Source organism: Myxocyprinus asiaticus, chromosome 1 (genome assembly GCF_019703515.2).
Source record: "Myxocyprinus asiaticus isolate MX2 ecotype Aquarium Trade chromosome 1, UBuf_Myxa_2, whole genome shotgun sequence".
NCBI classification, from domain to species: Eukaryota; Metazoa; Chordata; class Actinopteri; order Cypriniformes; family Catostomidae; genus Myxocyprinus; species Myxocyprinus asiaticus.
The window spans coordinates 37,582,927-37,600,337 of NC_059344.1; positions in this window are offsets into that span (position 1 = coordinate 37,582,927).

Sequence of the window (17,411 nt, forward strand, 5' to 3'; positions counted from 1 at the left end):
CTCCAAGTGTTTCTGGAGCTCTTTCCGAGTGGTCCTTGGCTCTTGGGCTACTCTTCTGACTTTTCTTCTGACTCCCTGGTCAGAAATCTTGCGAGGAGCTCCTGTGCATGGCCGGTTGATGAAGGAGTGATGTTGCTTCCACTTGCGGATAATGGCCCCAATGGTGCTTACTGGAAGATTCAGAAGTTTTGAAATATGTCTGTATCTGATTCCATCAATATGTTTCGCAACAATAAAGTTGTGAAGGTCTTGGGAGAGCTCTTTGCTTTTACCCATCATAAGATGTTTCTTGTGTGACACCTTGGTAATGAAAAGCCTTTTTATAGGCCATCAATTTACTAACCCAGCTGATATTAATTTGCACAGATAGGAGGTAAAATTACTTTCTAACTACTAACGGATTTCAGCTGGTTCCTTGCCTTACCTTGCCTTGGAGAACTGCTTTATCTTAGCGTCTTCAATACTTTTTTCCTGTGTCATTCCACTTTATTACACATAACTTTATTTATGGACTTTAATGTTGTGAATTCTTTACATTTGCGGATTTATTGAGTTAATACTGATGTCTGGTGAAAATTTCATGTGAATAGCCTCATTAAAAATATATTTACTGAAAAAAATGTTGACGCGTTCAATACTTATTTCCCCCACTGTACTTCAGCTTTAAAATGAGCTGTTACACTATAAAAAGTAATCTCGTAATTTTGTGGTTTGAATATAGTATATCATGCTGTACTGCTATACCTGTAAATTGGTCTTCAGCTATGCTTGTCATGCAGCTAAATGCGAGTCTACAAGGGTCCTTGCAGTTGTTTTTATATCCTTCTCTTTAGGCTAGCTAGTAAAGTTTACCTAATAACTAAAATAATAATGCCCGCTTCTGTGGAGAATCCCAACAGTTCTCTTAACGTTCTCTCTGTACTGGGGAAAGCCTTCTGATTTTGGTCCTAGTAAGTCATAGTGAAGGCACATTACCAATTTTCTTACAGAAGCTTGCATTGTTCCGACAAACTAGCCAAGTCAGTCACCACTTATAAGCGTATTATACAGGAGATGTCCTGCCCCCAATTAACACTGTTGGTTGAACCAGATTGTGGCAGCGGGGGCGTGCTTTTTCTCTCTCCGGAGAGATGCTTGACCATGCCCCCGCTGCCACACAGATGTTGACACTGTATGATGGATCAATATTTGGAAAGCAACAGTGTTTACACGGTTTGGGTAGTCAACCTATGAATGCGTTACTTACAGTTGTTTCTGCACATTAACCTGGGATAGGAGAAAGTATTTTAAGGAAAAACAGAAAGGTGAAAAATTTAATAAAAAGTAAATTGGCTTTGAAGGAAAAAACTATCACATCTGTTTTAGTTTTTTGTTTTAAAGAGAATATTTCCAATAAACAAATGTTCTACCACTCATAGTATATAACCTTATGTGTCAGGTTATCTGAATTTTCTGAGGTCTGCTTGGGTCAAACGCAGGAAGTAATGATGAATCGTAAAACAAATTGAATAAGATAATTTGGGTCAAATACAGGAATGTGTTATCCGCTGTGTAGATTTACACAGATGGCTAATCCAGCACAGGATTACCAGCACATACTTATCACCACAACACACATATGGACACACATACACAAACAGAACAACACATCACTACATCACTCAGGGATATGCAGGTAAATAGAAAACATTACTGTGAAATATGCAGATGTGCATCTTTACAACAGAGGTGCATGTTAGGGTAGTGCATGGCATTTTGGGATGTCATAAGCAAAATGTGCTCCAATTAAAACAGTAAGGCTTTTTTTGTAATAGTCTTTTTCTTTTTGCACTTTACCATTGGTAGCTATTATTGGATAACATTTTTGGAACCATTGTCCAAAAATACATAATACATGAAAGAGAACATTGACTGACTGTAATAAGGTGATATGGGTTTGGAACCACATGAGGGTGAGTAAATGGGTGAACTATTTTCTTGGTAAATGATTTTTTTTTTCTAAAGATTTTTCAAAAAAGAGAGTGGCAGGGTTTCAATGATCACATTTGTCCTTGCTTCAGTGCTTGCAAAATGGTGATAAGATAACAAAGAGAACTGGGAAAAAAATCTCTTTACCCTGTTCCCTAAAGATAGACTTACATGTACTATCACTACAAAGATCTGCTATTAAAATAGAAAATGTAATGAAAATATTGTAACATTAAACTAGTTGGTTTCATGCAAACAATGTGTTTCATTCTTGTTCACGATTGACGTTTGTTTCATTCTGCAGATCACGATCATACATTTCCATATAGAGCTGCAATCAGAAAGATTTGACACGACATTCTTGAATTGCTGGGATGAAGTGTTGAGGGAGTTATAAGCATTTATATAGGTTATTCATTGACATTTCAAATTTAACACATCGTCAACATGTAATGAACTGGCCATGGAGACGGTGTTAGGATCCATGTGCAGGAAGTTTATTAAGAGACACGCAAACAATCCAAAACAGCAGGCAGAGAGACGTAGTCGGAAAGCAGGCAGATAAATCCAATAAACCAAATAGACAGTCCAACCAGGCAATCAAAACAAAGGGTAATCCAAAAAGCAGAAAATCCATGAAACAAACAATGGCAATGGAAAAACGCTCGGTAAGGCAGGGTAAATTGGCAATTGGCAATACTTCGCACAGAACAATGGAACTACATGGCTATATATACATGTGGTAAACAGGAAATGAGCAGAGAAGAAATGGGTGAAGATCAGTATTCGGGAGAGGGCTCCCTCTGGTAGTTGGTAGGATGGGTAACAACCTCAGATGTTACAGAACCCCCCCCCACAAACTACTCCTGGTGTTCTTCTGCTGGGACATCCCCTTGGTCATGGTGCTGGACGATTAGGATGAGCTTGGTGGAACTTTTAGATGAGGGACAGGTCCAGTATGTCCTTGATGGCTACCCAAGATCTCTCCTCTGGTCCGTAGCCTTCCCAGTCCACCGAGTATTGCTTCTGGCTCCCTCATCGCCTTGAGTCCATGATCTCTCTGACCATATACGCTGGTGCTCCATCAACCTCCAATGGAGGTGGAGGCTCGGGATTCATGATTCTAGGGCCAGACGCCGGGTGGACCAGTTTCAGCAAGGAAACATGGAGTTTATTTGACGGATAATTCTGAATGGACCCACATACCTTGGACTGAGCTTCCTGCAGGGTAGCCGCAGCTTGAGATCCCTTGTGGATAACCAGACCCTCTGTCCAGGCTGAGTCCGTACGGCATGACCAGATATTCATGGTGCCTCCTGGTGGTGATGAATGCAGTTTTCCACTCATCTCCTTCTCTGATTCTGATGAGGTTATAAGCACTTCGTAGATCAAGCTTAGTATAAATCTTAGCCTCACGGAGTTGTTCAAGGGCTGAGGGGATAAGTGGCAGTGGGTAACGGTATTTCAAGGTTACAGAGTTCCGGCCTCGATAGTGGATACATGGGCGTAGACCTCCATCCTTTTTTTCCACAAAGAAAAAAACCTGCAGCTGCTGGAGAGGTGGAGGGATGGATGTAACCGGAGGCAAGGGCTTCCTCGATGCAAGTTTCCATAGCGAGGGTCTCCTGGCGTGACAATGTATAAGCCTTGATTCTTGGTGGAGATTTATTAGGCAGAATTTCAATAGCACAGTCCCATGGATGGTGAGGAGGAAGTTGAGTAGCTTTGATTTTACTAAAAACTTCATTGAATTCTGCATACTCCTTGGGAATCGTGGTTACTGTTTGGAATTCAGGGCTTTTAATACTGGTGGTAAGACAAGGCATGGAGACAGCAACATGGAGACAATGTTCATGACAGAAACTTGACCATTGCGCAAGCTCACACTGGTTCCAGGATATAGAAGGGATATGGATGGCCAGCCAAGGATGACCCAGGATAAGAGCGTGATTGGGTGAGTTTGACATATAGTGTTCTAAACATGAAATAGTCCAATCCTGATGGTTATGGGAACAGTTTGTTGGGTTATACCAGTTGTCAACTGTGGTGATATTAATCATTGGAATGCATTGAATGGTGGGTATATTGAATTCTTGTACAATCTCTTGATTTGAGATTCACAGCAGCCCCAGAATCCACTAAAGCTGTAGAATATTTTATATGATCACCAATGGAGATCTCTACAGGCAACAAAAAACTGAAGGATAGGTGATAAAGTTTGTGGTACTCACTTTCAGCCTTGATTCAGGGGAACTTGATTTCTTGTGTGGGCATGCAGCATTGAGATGACCTGGTTCACCACAGTAATAGCAAAGTTTTTCGTTACGTCGACATTTGCGTTCCTCCATAGAAACACGTTCGTAAACAACTTGCATAGGTTCGGGTGATTCAGTGGATGCCTGTGCCTGTAATGAGACTGTAGACTGGGGCCATGGAGCATTACGAAGCAGGTTATCCATCTTGATAGCCATGATAATGAATTCTGACCGAGAACCCTCACCCTTGCATGTCAGTTCTGCCTTGAGTTCTTGGTGAAGTCCCTCATGGAAAACAGTTTTCAGAGCGACATCGTTCCACCCATTTTGTGCCTGTAGCGTCCTGAACAGAATTGCATAGTCTGCTGCAGATCAATGGCCCTGGCGTAAATGAAGCAGCTGAACAGAGATATACATGTGGTAAACAGGAAATGGGCAGAGAAGAAATAGGTGAAGAACAGTATTCGAGAGAGGGCTCCCTCTGGTAGTTGGTAGGATGGGTAACAACCTCAGATGTTACAACATGCTGTACCCTCTTCTATTCACAGTGACATTCCTCAGACTCAATTGAATAATTTCAGCAATCAAAAATTGCTAGATTTCTTTGAACTTGAGTGCTTGCTGATAAATATGTCTTGCTGCATCATGTAGATATTTTGAATAGCACAGTAAATAGCAGTTACTGGTTTTATGGTATGAGCTGAATACTGTATTATTATTGTGATCAATGAAGCAGTGTTTACAGCCAGAGATTAAAATCAGAGGAAAATCTGATGAGGGCAGACAGTCATTAACTTGAAACAAGTCTAGAGGGAAGTGTCATGCATTTACAAAGTGATATTTTTATTTTTCCTTTTAGAGGTATCCTAGGGCTGGGCCATCGAATACCCACGATATAATTGAGATTATTTTGCTGACGATGTAAAATTCAACAATATCGTGAATATCGCGATGATTTTAATGAGCCTTTTATTTGGCCATTAAGTGCATCAGTAAGCTGATTTCACGATCCTTCAGGGCTGTATAATTAATCAAAATAACATCAAAATGGAGATATGATCATATGTGATTATTTAACTGCCAAAGGCTGCGATTAAAGACAAATAAACATGTCTGTGTGTGCTTCAGAATGAACCGGCGACGTGCTGATCTGTGCACGCGCGTGGGCGGCAGGGGCTTGTGTTTTTAGCGCAGTTTACCTGCATTGTGAAGTACTGCCAGTCCAAGCATTCAGGCAATTCCAAAACATTAGTGACCGCTATTAAGTTATTATACAAATCTACAAACGCGGAACAGTAAAGGAGAGTTTGGCAGCGGTTCACAAGATGCGAAACTCATAACTGTCAAACAAACATTGCCCTTTCTGTTTCCTAATAAAAGCTCGAATGTATACAGTGTCAAAATAAAAACGTCCTGGTTACTTTCGTAACCTCCGTTCCTTATGGAGGGAACAAGACGTTGTGTTGATGTAGTGACACTAGGGGTCACTCTTGGTGCTGCCGGTGCTGTTGCTGCAGGAGGACGCCCTTGGAGACGAGCAGACGGGGTGCGGAGTAGCCGGGGCAGGATGTGTTGAATAGCCTCCGTCTGCTGCTTCACCGCCGAGAACTGCTGGGCAAAGCCCTCGACAGTGTTGCTGAACAGGCCAACCTGGGAGATGGGGGCGTCAAGGAACCGCGCCTTGTCAGCCTCTCTCATGTCGACCAGGTAGAGCCAAAGGAGCGTTCCTGGACCACCAGGGTGGACATCGCCTGCCCGAGAGACTGCATCGTGACCTTCATTGCCTGGAGAGCGAGGTTGGTCACCGAGCGCAGTTCCTGCATCAATCCCGGGTCAGAACTACCCTCATGCAGCTCTGTATCTGCGGGAGAGCCATGGCGTGCAGGGCGGAGGCGGCACCACAGGCCTTAGTCGCCAGAGACGATGTAACCCTACAGGCGCTGGATGGGGGTCTCAGGTGCCCTGCCAGGTGGCGACGTTTTGTGGGCACAGGTACACCACAACCGCCTTATCCACCTGGGGAATCGCCGAGTACCCCCTGGCAGCCCCACCACCGAGGGTAGTGAGAGCTGAGAAGCTCAGAGACCGGGTCCGGGCAGTGAAAGGTGCCCGCCGCGACCTCGTGGGCTCCTTATGCACCTCCGGGAAGAAAGGGTCCGGGGCGGGGCGCGGCCGTGAGCAGCACTCCGGGCCCAGGAACCAATCGTCAGGCTGCGAGGGTTCAGGGGGGTTGGAGGGTTCCACTCCAGCCCGACACATGCAGCCACCCGGGCAAGCATGGCTGCCTGCTGCGCATCAGGCTGCGACTGGGCGACCGCACCTGATGATGGGAGCCCAGTCGAGTCCTCAGTGTCAGACTGGACAGCCCCTCTCCGATGCTGCAATCTAGAGCTCATCTACTTCGTGAGCGCCGAAACAAGATTGCGAACTTGCCCTGAGACGAGCCGGCGGTCTCATCCCAGCGGGGCAAGCAAGCGTACTGGGGAATGGGAGGTCCGTGGTGAGTTACCCAGCAGAGTGGCTGCCCATTGGGGTTCCCAAATCGGCTCCAGTGCTAACAGACGCGGCCTCAAACCCATAGGTAGAAGGACCGAGTCGGGGAGCCACTGGGGTGGTCTTTCCCTCTAATGAAGGAAAAACCATGATCGCAACATTGCCATGGTCATGCTCTCGCAGTGAGAATATGACCCGTCCACGAACGCTGTCTCTGCATGGGCAGCGCCCAGGCACGTAAGACCGCGATCGTGGCCATCGGAAGCGGAGAGGTAACGACCGCAACCAGGAAATGCACACAAACAGAAAGGCATTTTAAAAAGACGCTCTCCGTTAATGCCACTCTTTTAAAAGGGAAAATATACTCTTTCAGAAAGAAGAATATACTCTTTTAGCTGCTGAAGTGCACAGGGGCGTTCTCTGCACTTCACCAGTGCAAGAGGGGGAGAAGCCACTGTAATATGCCGTAAATCCAACAGCTTTTCTGGGTGAATGGATCGGCAGAGTAATTCAGCTCGCTGAACACAACCGCTCGGCTCCGAAGAGAAAATCTGAATGAGTGGTTGCATACCAGCTCCTTTTATACCCGTATGTCCGGGGGAGTGGAATGCAAATTCCACTCGCCAATTCCCATTGGCCTTTTTTCAAAAAGCAGAGGTGTTTGGGGCTCCCAAGAGTGACTGCTAGTGTCACTACATCGACACAACATCGAGTGAGTGATAGATAGGGAACCACAGTTTAGGGTGAAGTAAATAGTACAGAACTATATTAATTTTAACAAATCTTATCCTGAAAATAATAATAATTCAGTATTATACTATAATAATAAACTTGACTGGGCTCTACAGTAATAATTTAGTATTATGCAATTCATCTGATTTCCCAAAAATAAGTAGTTTTTGCACACCTTGTTCATTCACAAAGAAAAATGTTTTAGTAAAAATATACGAAGGTAAGATTTTTTTTAAGCTTCCATATATGATTGTATGTTAAATATAAGTATAAACGTGCAAATCAGTGAAATTATTACATTTTACTCTCCCTTGTGTTAATTTATTGAAAAAACATGCCTTCATTTTTAAATAGATATTTATTTAATGCCTTTGAAATATTAATTTTACATGGCTACAGTGGCTGTTTAGATGAAATGATGGTTCCTCTGATTAAAAAAAAACCCCACTATTTACTATGCTATTTCAGAGCAAAAACATAATTATCGAGATATATAATCGGGTCCATCTCACAGGACCTGAAGTGGGAGACCCACATTGACTCCATTGTGAAAAAGGCCCAGCAGAGGTTGTACTTCCTTCGCCAGCTGAGGAAATTCAACCTGCCACAGGAACTGCTGATACAGTTCTACTCAGCAGTCATTGAGTCTGTCCTCTGCACTTCAATAACTGTCTGGTTTGGTTCAGCTAAGGAATCAGTCATCAGAAGACTACAAAGGACAGTTCAGACTGCTGAGAGGATTATTGGTTGCCCCCTGCCCCCCCTTCAAGAACTATACACTTTCAGAGTGAGGAAAAAGGCTGGAAAAATCACTCTGGACCCCACTCACCCTGCCCACTACCTTTTCGAACTGTTGCCTTCTGGCTGACGCTTCAGAGCTCTGAGCACCAGAATCGTCAGGCACAGGAACAGTTTTTTCCCTCAGGCTAACCATCTCATGAACAGTTAAATTGCCCCATTGAGCAATAACTTTGTGCAATACACAGTTTAGTCTTTTTTATATTAATCCAACACATCCAACCTCTTCTGCCATTTCATTCCTCTAAAAAAAACAAAAAACAAAAAAAACATTTGCGTTGTACACAACAGATTTGTATTTGCACTGTACATAACAGATTGTATTAGATTTGCACTACCCATGTGTATGTGTGTGTCTGTACGTATGTGTATAATTATTTTTTATTTTTTATTATTATCTATGTCTTGCTGCTGTTTTTGTATTGTTGTAAACTGGAAGCTCCTGTCACCAAGACAAATTCCTTGTATGTGTAAGCATACTTGGCAATAAAGCTGATTCTGATTCTGATATCTCAGATATCATCAATTTGCTGAAAAATATTCTAATATAAATTCTGAACCCATATCGCCCAGCCCTAAGATATCCTATTAATCAAAAATCAGTGGCATGAGAAACAGTGTGTCTGTGAGATGGTTCAGACCTTTTTTTTCCGAAATGTACATGGAAACTGAGCAGTTCTGTCTTATTACAGATGACAAACCACCAGCTGGTCCTTTATGAAATCACACATGGCCCATTGAAACAGCCTAATGACATTAAAGCCACCAGACCTACATGAATTATGAATTATAGGCTTTGTAGTCTACTAGACCTGATTAAGATGAAGGAGATGGTGATATTGTTCAGGAAGAGTCACTCATGTCTATATCAGATTTGTCTTTGATAAAGGAGAAGTGGAGGAGGGCTGATGGCCCTGCATGAGCTCTGTTGTTTGCTATGAAGCACATTGATTTTTTCTAAGGCAGTTTATCTGGTTTGCCAGGACTGCATACTACAAGGGATTTAAACTCGCCACATTATTCACTACGCAGCACATTGATATGTTATGCTGTCTTCACTCTAGATCAATGGCACTGCTATTATTTGAGCTGCAGGTGGTGTTGGGAATTCATTAGGTTATTGTTGGGTATTATGTTAAACTGAGAGCTAAACTAACCCAACAATATTTTAGATCATGTAAAATCCTTAAAGTGTGTTCTTTTATCAGGTAAAGGTCATAAACTGTTTAAGCGAAAACCGATAGGAACATGTAGATTTTTGTCCATTACTCCACTTTCTCTCTGCTTGTAGGCTAAACAACTTTATCGGTCTTCTGCCGGCTTATTCAATGCGCATGTCTGTTTACATTTTTACATCAAAACAAAACTATTAATTGATAGATAATAGCATATTGTTGTGCATGTAAATGCACTCACTGTTGCTCCATACTCGCCTGTTTGAACACTCGTCAGTATGAACAATGCATGATGAGCTCCCTCACTCATGTTTCAGCTCTGTCCAGTGGTCAGTGTCCACCAAAAACTTCAGTTCAACTTTTCAGTGTTTGATCGAAAATCAAGTGTACTCAATCTGGCTCCTAAAGGAACAACTTCCTGCAGAGTTTAGTTCCAACTCTGCTTGTTTACACATCTACATGTAACTGTCAAGTAATCCTGACTGCCTTGATTGCCTGAGCTATATTCGGAAAGGCATTATACTAACTACTTCTACTATTTTTGCAGTATGCATTATGCATAATGTAATTTTCTGTATGCATGAGGTTCTTCTCAATACTCTGTTTGATGCTTCTTCTTTTCCCTGCTCTCTGCCATCCAGCCTGTGACCTGGAAATCAACCTAATTCTACCATTAAAAAGATATATCAGTTCTAAAATACACTATAGGAGGAGAAAAAGAACAAAAGCGGAACACACAGAAGCATCCTATGCCTATTTCTTTTTTCTTTTCTGTTTTCTCCCCAATTTGGAATGCCCAATTCCCAATGCACTCTAAGTCCTCGTGGTGGCGTAGTGACTCACCTCAATCCAGGTGGCGGAGGACGAATCTCAGTTGCCTCCGTGTCTGAGACCGTAAATCCGCGCATCTTATCACTTGGCTTGTTGAGTGCGTTACCGCGGAGACCTAGCGCATGTGGAGGCTTCACGCTATTCTCCACGGCATCCACGCACAACTCACCATGCTCCCCACCAAGAGCGAGAACCACATTATGGCGACCACGACATCCTTTATTTGCATTGTAAGATGGAGGAGCTAAGATGCAAGGAAAGATCACAAGGAAAGAACAAGGATGCACAATTCTTGCACCCATGAAATACCTGAATAATATGTTACAAGTTTTGCCAAAACATATAATATACAACTGAGCACACTGCATAGAATACTGTATTCCACAATGCAATACGGTCAATTTGACCTATTTCCAGTGTTACGGAGTAACAGAATCAGCTGTGACTTTTAGCTTTTCCTTCTTAACTCATTATTTGATCAAACAGCCAAGAGTTAACATTTTTACACACAATTGGATTACAAATGACAAAATAACTCGTTTCCAAGAACTGGACATCACTTATTAAATTGAAAATATATCAACATGCGTTGGTTTCGTTTTAAAAATTCAAAAATTGTTGCCTCAAGCATTACGTCCAGGGATTTTACGGCAGTGATGTTGAATGCTCATTGGCTCTCAAGTGTCTTGTGACCGTTTGCGACTGCCGTATTCTGCAATGTATGTGTTTGAATGAGATAAGTCAGCGCCGTTCTGGAGTGCATCACGAGAACATTTACAGCGATTAATAATTTAAATTCTACTCTCCACCTCACACAACACTATTGTATGCCGTCAGGGAGCACATCGGCTGCAGTGCATCGCCCTTTGGACTACTTTTGTACTGAATTTTGCAATTTTTCTGAATAAATTATTGTGATTACATTTATCTGCCTGTTACGTTTTTATATGCTTAATAAATGGTTATGGTTAGGTTTAGGAGTAGGTGTGGGATTAGCGGCTGTAAAATATATATAAATTAATATATTGTAACAAAATGTATTGCTACTGTACATTAATCTACTTGTTACATGTTCTTATATTGTTGAAATGTGGTTATGTTTAGAGGTTGGGGTAGGGTTAAGGGATCTAAAATATCTATAAAACAGTAAAAATTAGATGCTTTCAAATGTCCATATTGAACATTTTGGTGACTATCCAAACATACAAACATGTACGTTTAAATGTAACAAATATTAATGTACAAATAGCTACGTATATTAATGAGATCAGGCTGTCTTCTCTGAAATGTATCCGCAGTGGAGATTTTAGTTTTTGGTTTCTCAGGAATCAAAACACGCAAGACTGGGGCTCATTAAAGGCAGATAATGACCCAGGTTTCCCTTTACCGCTGGCAGTAAGAGGCTCTAAATTGAAAGAAAATATGTTCTTCCACAGAATGGCCCACTGCTCAGTAATGAGATACCTTAAAGGTCAGGTCATAAAGGGGAATGATGCAGTAATATAATTGTAATGACTGGCAGGACAGGTCATTGCAGTGAAAGGAAGATAAATCTCATTAGAGACAAGTACATGTTTTGTGAAATAGAGCATTTTGATTGATTTTGACTGAAATATTTATTGTAGGTAACATGACCGTTCACATCTCATGAACCGTGTTCCTGCCTGTCCTGTCTCTCTTCCTGCTGTCATTGAAATTTCTTTTCCACTGCCACCAGTGTGTTTCTAAGACAGACTTATGTCTACATCCATGAACAGTACAGCTGAAATGTCAGCTGTCACAGAGACTGCTACATTCTTTAAACCTTTGTCTAAATGGCATACAGTCTGCAGCCAGTTGCACAAAAAAAAAAAAAAAAAAAAAAAAACTTAGTCATTTAGGAAAACATTTAGTCACTTAAAATCACAACTATGGTTTTCTTAACTTGAGGTTTCTTGCAACTGGGCCGTGGTCCTCATTACAGCTTATTCTGGCCAAGAACCACCTGCTTAAACTGTCTGACAGATTAACCTCTAGGGGTGGGTTTACCTGAAATAGGTTCTACAGTACCACAATAATAAACCGGCATCGAAAAAATTCATTCAAATAATGGCGGGCAGTCTCCATGAATGGTTTTACAGAAAACACAGAAAAATTATTGGAAAATGTATGTATATTTTGTGACCAGAATTTCTGAAAAGTGTTAAGTACTGATTATATCACAGATATGAGTCAGAAAACAAAGTCTGTACACCAGTAAAAACAGGATTTATGATATAATCTCAAATTTAGAGCCTTCACTGATTCAGTGGCAGGCTCTATATACTGTAACCGAAGTGACAGACATCCGATTGCTTGTGAAACTAAAATGCAGCGCAATATGGGCTCTATTCAGGCCAAACTGGAGATTTGCCTGTGTGACTGCGTGTCTAGACTTATACAGCCGTAAATGCCAAGTCACACGCAGTGTACTGAACACTTTCTTTTAGACATAGAAGTTCATAGAAGCTTCATCAGGTCTTTATATTCATGCTAGGGATAGTCTACTGGCTCTAATGAAAGAAAACATTTACCATAATAACCAAAATAAAATGTTACCTTTTTGAGTCTACATCCTGGACATTGGTCTGCTGCTAACAAGTGCCACATCATCATGGGAACCACTGAAGTGATTGAGAGGAGGTTACCCACAATTGACTCACCTACACTGACTGTTTACATGCACTTAAGAAAACTGTTTATTCCAGGGTTTTTGCAGAATGCGGCATCTGAAACGTCATGCAAACTAGAATGCTGATTTACTTACGGCGCTTAAAGGATTAAGAGAAGGGGAGCCTGGGTAGCTCAGCGAGTAAAGATGCTGATTACCACACCTGGAGTTGCGAGTTCGAATCCAGGGTGTGCTGAGTGACTCCAGCCAGGTCTCCTAAGCAACCAAATTGGCCCAGTTGCTAGGGAGGGTAGAGTCACATGGGGTAACCTCCTCGTGGTTGCTATAAAGTGGTTCTTGCTCTCAGTGGGGAACGTGGTGAGTTGTGCGTGGATGCTGCGGAGAATAGCGTGAAGCCTCCACGCGTGCTATGTCTCCGCGGTAACGCGTTCAACAAGCCACGTGATAAGATGTGTGGATTGACGTCTCAGACGCGGAGGCAACTGAGATTCGTCCTCTGCCACCTGGATTGAGGCGAGTCACTACGCCACCACGAGGACTTAGAGCGCATTGGGAATTGGGCATTCCAAATTAGGGAGAAAGGGGGAGGAAAAAAAAAGGATTAAGAGAAAGCGGTTCAACACGCATCCTGGAAAACCTGGAATTTTGCAATGCAGTTTTCCAGTCATGGAAAAGTCATGGAAAATTAGAAAAATACCTAAATGTCCTGGAAAATAATTATTTGTCCTGGAAAATATTTTAGTATGATAAAACGGTTTGACTGTGTTGCTAGCAAGGTTTTCGTTACATGTACAGAAACATGTTAACGATCGGGACTCGGAATAGAAGTGAAATACACAAATTTGTATCGTTTTGTCCCTGCCAGCGGCTGCAAATTGTGAAACAGCAGCGGTGTTCTTGGCAATTGCAGTCCAACCGATGCAGATTGCTTTATTGGTTACAGCTAAAGCCAATTGCGTGTTTGGCTACAGCAGCACGTGCACAGTGAGAAGCGGCACTCGTGAAACTTCTCATTCATTAAGGATGAATGATACCACTTATTTCAAGTCCAATATCTTCGATACCAATACTGATATTTCTATTAAATATATATATATATATATATATTTTTTTTTTTTTTTTTTTTTTCGATTTCTTGGGATAAAATGGGTAATTTAAAATATTATTTATAGTCATAATTCAAGTTATTTTTTTATTTTTTTTATTTTTGAGCCTAAACAGAAAATTATTAGACTTCTGTTTTGTTTACCCTAACAAAATTAACCATGGTTTCACTACAGTTACTATAGTTTAACCATGGTATTTAGTTAAACCATAGTTACCACACAATTAACCATGGTTACTACTACAATATTACTGTAGTAAAACCATGGTTTCAGGCCCCAAAAAAAAAACATAAAAAAAACATGGTTACTACAATGTTTAACTTTTTTTAAATTACTTAACAAAAATTACACACAAACTCATAAGAAATGTCACCTTTAGATATGTTGTTATTTTAGTATGAATTTACTCCAGAAGCTGTTTCTCTGATTTTCTATCATTACCTCTACAAGGCACTGATCCCTCTTGTTTGAACGAGCCTTGTGACGGTGCAAGCGCTTGTCTGCTTGTGTTTTTCAGCATGCATGTTAAGATGAGCGGAAGAAGAAATAGTTCCCATCTTGCACAAGTATTTGCTAATATAGCCTAATCCTTTTTATTTTTTACAATCCTTGATGCTTATGATTATTGTTCATGTTCATGGTAACCAAATAATAATATCCCTAGTTTTAAAACCCCCATTTAGGATTGATATTTTTGTGTGAGGATCTATATTTTTGATTCAACATCAGTATTGAAAGTATCGATCCTTTAGGATCAATCCGCCCATCCCTATCATTCATAAACAAACTGACTGAATGAGAGGGGCATTTTGTTCATTTACTTCAGAATCGGCATGTGAGTCTACCTTGTTCATCACGGAGAGAAAAGGGCGGAAGAGCTATTAATGCATAAAAGTGACTGATACACATTGAGGGGCTTTCACATGACTTGCATCAGTGCTGCCAAATACATTGAAGTCTATAAGGCAACGCGTCAGCGCAACCTCGGCTCCAACTTCACACCAAATATGTTTTTCACAGGTTTTTGCCTCAGAAATGATGTCTTTGTGAGTACAAAGCTAAAACAAATATTTTAAAACTGTCCAAATTTATGAAGAGATATTGAATGTCCCATCATTTATTTTAATTAATTATTACCTTATCGTTACCTTACCCAATTATTGAACTACAGTAATTACATTCACTAAAAAAAAACAAAAAAAACCCCGCTAAGATCTTAACATAAACAAGTCCTTTTTTATTTTCTGCAGTCAAAGCAATTGCCATTTTTCTCTTCCAAATAAATGTTTTCAGTGTTTATGGTGCACACCTGCTGCTTTCTTCTGGCAAGCTCTTATATTCGCCCCTCGGTGACGCTTTCTGCAACGCTTGTCATGTGGAGGGCAAAGCGCTGCTTGACACTGCTCGACTCAACTCATGTGAAATGCATTTTACAATGACGAAAGGACATTATTGAAACTCAAAATTATTATTATTATTAGCAGAGGTGGGTAGAGTAGCCAAAAACTGTTCTCAAGTGAAAGTACAATTACTTTAAAAAAAATTATTACTCAAGTAGAAGTAAAAGTACTAACATAAATAATTACTTGAGTAAGAGTAAGAAAGTATCCAATTAAAAGAATACTCAAGTAGTAAGGTCGTTACTTTCACAAATGACATAATGGACATTATTTCCCCTATATTCCATTACATAATACACATTTAACATGTATTACAGAATTATTATTATTATTATTATTATTAATGGAAATTCTGTCATCATTCACCATCATGTTGTTCCAAACCTGTATGACTTTATTTCTTCCATGCAACACAATAAGGAGATATTAGACAGAATGTTTGCCTGAGTCACTATTTACACTACCGGTCAAAAGTTTAGGGTCACTTACTAATTCTTTATTATTATTTTTCACATCTAAGGATAATAGTAAAGTCATCAAAACTATGGAAGAACAGAAATGGAACTATGGGAATTATGTGACTAAAAAAATCCAAAATTATGTTATATTTTAGCATCTTTAAAGTAGTCACCCTTTGCCTAGAATTTGCAGAAATGAACTCTTGACATTTTCTCAACCAACTTCTTGAGGTATCACCCTGGGATGCTTTTTAAACAGTATTGAAGGAGTTCCCATCTATGTTGGGCACTTATTGGCTGCTTTTCTTTATTATTTGGTCCAAGTCATCCATTTCAAAAAAACTTTTTTTTTTTTAAATAAACTTTTAGTTTTATAATGAAATAAATTAATATGTTGGCACAATTATATTTTTGTCTACAAAACTAATTTCAAACATTTAAGCATACGCTTTCAGATCAAAAGATTTTTAAGATCATGAGAAACATTTCAGTCAAGTGACCCCAAACTTTTGAACGGCAGTGTACTTTCAGTGAATGTTTTTTTCTCCATATTTTGAGAGTGAATAGTGACAGAGACTGTCAGTCTCTAACATTCTGTCTAACATCTTTTGTATTCCACAGAATACAGAAGATAACACGGGTTTGGAACAACATGAGAGTTGGGAAATGATGACAAAATATTAAATTATGGCTGAGCTATCACTTTAAAGAGAGAGTTCACCCAAAAATGAAAATTATTTAATCATTTACTCACCCTCATGCCATCCCAGATATGTATGACTTCCTTTTGCAGAACACAAATTATGATTTTTAGAAGAATATTTCAGCTCTGTAGGTCCATACAATGCAAGTGAATGGGTGTCAAAATTTTGATGCTCCAAAAAGCACATAAAGGAATCATAAAAGTAATCCATAAGACTCCAGTAGTTTAAGTCCATATCTTCAAAAGTGATATGATAGGTGTGGATGAGAAACAGATCAATATTTGTCATTTTTTTGCTAGACATTCTTCTCACTGGAGTATTACCACTTATGGATTAGTTTTATGCTGACTTAAGTGATTTTTTTTTTTTAGCTTTAAAAATGTTGGCACCCTTTCACTTGCATTCTTTGGATCAAAAGAGCTCTAAAAATCTTCAATTGAGTTTAGCAGATGAAAGAAAGTCATACACATCTGGCATGAGGGTGAGTAAATTATGAGAGAATTTTCATTTTTGGGTGAACTGTCCCTTAAAGGGCTCTTGTCAGATCTGGATGAATTTGTCAATAAGAAGAGAGGTTTGGAAACATTTCAACCCAGGTCGCGGAACACTCACTGTGTCTGAAACCACCCTCTATCTACTATATATTGCACTATTTCAGGTGTATGGCATTTTGTAGGAGTGTCTGAATTCTGAGTGAGCCACTTGTTCACCTACTTTTGTTCACTCATTCTTACCCACAATGCACTCTAATTTTGAATGTGCATTTGATGTACACTCGACGATGGTTAATTGCCCATAATCCACTGCTGGGAAGACATATGAGCTGGGAGTTTACTGCTTC